A 6,000-nucleotide genomic window follows, 5' to 3' on the forward strand; every position below is an offset into this window, starting at 1 on the left:
ATGTACTCCTTTTCCTATTTGGAACCAGTCTGTTGTTCCATGTCCAGTTCTAACTGTTGCTTCCTGACCTGCATATAGGTTTCTCAAGAGGCAGGTCAGGTGGTCTGGTATTCCCATCTCTTTCACAATTTTCCACAGTTTATTGTGATCCACACAGTCAAAGACTTTGTTGCTGCTGCTCCTGCTAAGGCGCTTCAGTTGTGTCCGACTCTGTGCAACCCCATAGACGGCAGCCCACCAGGCTCCACCATCCCTGGGATTCTCCAAACAAGAACACTGGAATGGGTTGCCATTTCCTTCTCCAGTGCCTGAAAGTGAAAAGTGAAAGTGAAGTCACTCAATCATGTCTGACTCTTCACGACCCCGTGGACTGCAGCCTACCAGGCTCCTCCATCCATGGGATTTTCCAGGCAAGAGTACTGGAGTGGGGTGCCATTGCCTTCTCCAGTCAAAGGCTTTGGCATAGTCAGTAAAGCAGAAATAGATGTTTTTCTGGAACTCTCTTGCTTTTTTGATGATCCAGCGGATGTTGGCAATTTGATCTCTGGTTCCTCTGCCTCTTGTAAAACCAGCTTGAACATTTGGAAGTTCATGGTTCACATATTGCTGAAGCCATGACTTTACTAGCGTGTGAGATGAGTGCAATTGTGCAGTAGTATGAGCATTCTTTGGCGTTGCCTTTCTTTGGGATTGGAATGAAAACTGAACTTTTCCAGTCCTGTGGCCAAAGAACTCTTAGAATTTAATAAAAAGACAACCCAGATTAAAAAGTGAACAAAATACGTACACAGACATTAAACAAAAGAGAGGATATAAATGGCTAATAAATACATGAAACAAGCTTAATGTCATTAGTTATCAGGTAAAAGTAAATTAATCCATAAAATACTATCACTATACACCTATTAAAATGGCTAAAATTGGAAAGTTTTACATTATCAAGTATTGACAAAGATGTGGAATAGGGCACTTTGCTGGTGGTCCAGTGGTTGGGACTCTGCCCTCCCAGTGTGGAGGGCAAGGGTTTGATTCCTGGCCAGGGAACTAGGGTTCCACTTGCTGCACAGTGTGGCTAAAAATAAATAAATAAATAATGTGGAACAATTGAAATTCTCATACACTGATGTGCTGTGCTTAGTTGCTCAGTCGTGTCCACTCTTTGTAACCCATGGGCTGTAGCCCTCCAGGCTCCTATAGCCATGGGGATTCTCCAGGCAAGAATACTGGAGTGTGTTGCCATAGGAATATAAATTGGTGCAAGCATTTTGGAAATCTAAGTTTCTTAAATATACATTTACTATATGACTAAGCAAATCCACTTCTAAGTGTATGCCCTAGAGGAACGAAACCGTGTCCATTTAAAGATTTGTACCTGAATGTTCACAGCAGTTTAATTCATAATAGCATAGAATTTGAAAAACAAATTTCAAAATTCCATCCACAGACGAATAGATAAAAATTATGGTTTATTCAAACAATGGAATACAGCTCAGAATAAAAGAGACAAATTACTATGACTTTCAGTACTCTTGATGAATCTCAGTAACATTACCTATGCTGAACCTAAGAGGCCAGAAGTGAAAATATATACTCTGTGTATGGATATATGAAATTCTAGAACACAAAAAGTTAACCTATAGTGACAACAGATCAATGGTTACCTGGGGTGAGGTAATTTGGTTTTGAGGGGTATTTGTTTTTCTTTTTAATTGAATACAGAAGGGCACAAGAGAACTTCTGGAAGGGATGAAAAAATTCTGTATTGTGATGTTGTTTGTAAATTGTATGCATTTGTCAAAACTCACCAAACTGTATTTTTTTCCTATGCAAATTATACCTGGATAAAGTTGATATAAAGTAATGAATTAGATGGGGGCTTCCCTGGTGCCTCAGTGGTAAAGAATCAGCCTGTCAATGTAAGAGACACAGATTCGGTCCCTGGGTCAGGAGGATCCTCTGGAGAAGAAAGTGACAACCTACTCCTGTATTCTTGCTGGGAAAGTCCCGTGTACAGAGGAGCCTGGAGGGCTACATTCCATGGGGTCACAAGAGTTGGACACGACTTAGCGACGAAACAAGAACAACAGTGAATTAGATAACACTCTGTTCTCTGAAACTTACATGATATAGTGTTTGTCATTCTTAAAGTTTATTAGACTTGGGAGTGGAGTAGATTTTTGACTACCAATTCATGTTTTTTTGTCATTATCTAGATTTTTCTCTCAAAGAACAAATCAGTGGTAAATCAATAGTCTAGAATTTCAATTTCAGGGACTTTTCTTCACTTTTTATTAAAAATTGTGAGATATTTGGTTACTGAGTGAAGAGGGTTCTTGTTTCATAATGTTTTTCTCCATTTATTTCAAACCTTGGCTAAAACTGTTCTTAAGAGTTATCCTGAGATCTAGGGTGGGTTACATTCCCCTCTTCGGTGTTTCATATCACTTATAATACTGTGCAGTTTTCAAGAGATCTTGATCCCATGCCAGGCATTGCTTATTTAGATACAATAGAGGTAAAATATTTCTTCACTGAAGAAATTGATGCTTAGATAATTTGTGATTCTTGAAAACTCTCTGGATATATTTAGCCACATATTTTCATCCAAGTCATTTTCTTAGTTTTTTTTTCTTGGTTATTGTTTATATCTCTCCATTTAGCTAGGGGTTACAAACTCAATTCAGAAGTTAGAATGAAGAGAGACAGGATATTAAGACAACAGGGAATAGTGGGGGCTGTGCCAAACTGGAGAATGCATCCTTCTACTTAAGGCCTTCAAATAAAAAAATTAAAACAACATGCCCAGCAAACAAATATATTTTTAGGCCATGTTCAACAGGTCGACACCATTATGAATCCATCAACTTGTGACTTAAGATCTGTCAGTGAACCAGTGAAGTTGCTCCGCTGTGTCCGACTCTTTGCGATCCCATGGACTGTAGCCTACCAGGCTCCTCCATCCATGGAGTTTTCCGGGCAAAAGTACTGGAGTGGGTTGCCATTTCCTTCTCCAGGGGATCTTCCCAAGCTGGGGATTGAACCCAGGTCTCCCACATTACAGGCAGACGCTTTACTGTCTGAGCTACCAGGGAAGCCCAAATATATGATTTCATTTAAAGAAGTTTCTCAATTTGGAGACAAGGAATATCCTGGAAAATTTTCAAGCAATACATATTCCCCTTACTATCTGCTTAATTGAGGGTGACTAGTAGACTACCTTGGTATTCAGTGCTAAATGATAATAATCAAGTTGATGGCACCATGTGGCTTTAGTTACTGGCCATTACTAACAGTTTTCCTTTTGCCAGCAGATAATGTTAATTTTGCTATGGGTTTTAGCAAAACTACATTGGGCACAATTGCATTATTAGAGAAATGACAAGAGATAACCATATGCAGCTCTGAAATGACCCGTATTACTATGTTGAGTACTCGGGCAAGAATTCTATTTTCTCATTTATTATTCATTTATCTATTTATTCAATAAATATTTAAATGTATGCAAAAATGAGTTAGTGGCTTCTTTTCTCTGAAGATACTTAAAACTTAGTGTCGGGTGGGAGAAAATCTAGCCCTGGTATTCAAATGGCAAATGTCGCTGAGATGGGCTTAATGAAGCCTCTTAGGATCAGCTGGACTGCTAGCAAACGCATCATTTCCTATGGATTTCTTTCCTCACAAGCTGAGCAGAGCTTCAACAGTTCTCACAACAATTATCACCCACTTGTTCTGTAGGTCTCAAGTTTTTTGCATTAGTCAGGTTGAAGGATTCATGGTATTAATCACGACTGAAGTTGTTATTTATCACCTGCTGGGTGAGAAATAATAATTTTGGCACTAGTGGGGCAGCAGGCCAGAGGTACCAAATTAAGTAAAACATCTAGACACTAGCAAGGATCATTTCTCTGATTAATGAATTGTTACAAAGAAAAAGCACTACTCATTATCTGGTCTTACCAATACAAAGTGGGGCATGTAAGGGAAAACTATGCCAGCTTGCTCAGGCCAGTTTTTCTGTTTATTTCTTTCCTTTCTTGTTCTTTCCCCATTCTCTTTCTCTTTTTTTTTCTATGAGCAGACTTGTGTAGCCAATCACATTATTTTTTGTTTATTTTTGCTACCAAATAACACAAATGGACAAATACTTTATTTTTGAATAGTACATCAGAAAATATTTCTGGCTGTTGCAGCAGTGTTTTTTGTGACCTTTAAGAAATTAAAGTGACTTTGAAAGAGGTTAGGTAAATTACATTTTAAATGTTGAATTATCTCCTCATACATGTATAAATTAAAGGTTTTTAATTTAAATTAAATTAAATTATACATAGAAGATAACATATTTTACTTTTTCCACTTTGAACTAAATACCATTTCTGAACGGCTTATTTTAGAAAGGGTAAATTTTCATCTCTATTGGTTAGGTTTCTTTTTTTAAAATATATTCCAAAGAAGAAAGACTCACTTGGACTCTGACTTTAGAGAAATCTTTTAACTTTCATTAATGCCACCAACGAGCTGCTGCTTCTAGTCTTGATGGCAGTAAGAGAGATTGGGTTTATTTTCTTACATTAAACAAGTAAAGAAAGCAGGCAAAATAGATGAAACAATGGCTTTCAGACATGAAACAATAGTTTAGGACAGTGATCCTTGCATGAAGGGAAACACAGGTGAGACCCTCAGTTGCCTCGGTTTCTGCTAGAAAACATCTCCATGCTGCAATGAAGGAGAGAGGAATCCAAACAGAGCCAAGCAGAACTGAGAAGATAAGAGCTGAGAGTTCGGGAAGGCCAAGGTCAGGAGAATTCAAAAGTAGAGCGCTGGAGATAAGCCAACTGCACACAGAGAACTCTAGAGAGCTGTAGATGGTTCCACTTTTGGTGTTCAGTTGAGTGTTGATCACCGCATGCACATGAAGAAACTACCAAGACTCAGGGGGAAAAAAAAACACAACATGGTAAAGAACAAGCGGAGCAATCTTTAGAGTACCTGGAGGATTAGGAAGAGTTTGTGTTCTCACCATATCAGAGTGGAAAGGTCAGACCAAGCTGTGTGGACCTGCCTAATATAACTTCAAAACAAGCCTCAAAAGAACTGAATTTCAAATAACTGCATCCAAGAACAAAACCTTAAAATATTAAAGGAACATAAATATTTCCACCACCCAATAATGTAAAATTCACAATGTCTGGCATGCAAGAAAAAAAAAAATTACCAGGCACGCAAAGAAATGTGAGAAATATTAGTCAGTAGAAATAGACCCAGAAATGACACAGATGACAGTGCACAAGGATGTTATAGTTATTATAAACATAATCCCTATACTCCCTATATACAAGAAGGTAGATGAGAGAATGTTATGTAAAATAAGTGTGATTTTAGATTGACAATTGATGGCAGAGCTTTGAAAAAGTGCTAAGGGCTGAATCGGTGCATATAAGCAGGATAAATATGCTTAACTTTTCAGAAAGTTTAATAAGTTATTAAATAAGTTATTTAATGCATTTTAATAAGTAGAGAAAGCCTTGAAAAATTTGTTATTTGTATTTTTAAACAATAGGAGAAGAAAATTATCCTGAATAGTAAATTGAAATGCTGAACTTTATGCTTGTGTTAAAAATTATCCTAAAATGATTTAAAATATACAAAGAGATAAAAATGTAGGCTTATGTCCTCTTCATTTGGTATACCATCAAAACTTTATAATATATTTAATAATTACTATTGATTAGTGACACATTTCCCCACAGAAGTTGTTTCAAGTGGTTTTCTAACAGGAGTCAGTGAACACCATCTCTGTGTAAAACCTAATTAGAACATAATGTCTCAAGAAAATCTGGTTTCTAAAAGAGACCAAGAAATAAGTTACTTCATTTTAAACTCATTTAATGATGATTAATAATATATATAGTATTTAAGATAAAATGTAAAAGAATATGTCAAATCGAAAGGATTTAAGAGAGGGTTGTTAGGATATCTGAATATGTAGACCTATTTTAATGC

Source organism: Moschus berezovskii, chromosome 2 (genome assembly GCF_049115385.1).
Source record: "Moschus berezovskii isolate FMDL1 chromosome 2, NW_MosBer_1.0, whole genome shotgun sequence".
In the NCBI taxonomy this organism is placed as follows: Eukaryota; Metazoa; Chordata; class Mammalia; order Artiodactyla; family Moschidae; genus Moschus; species Moschus berezovskii.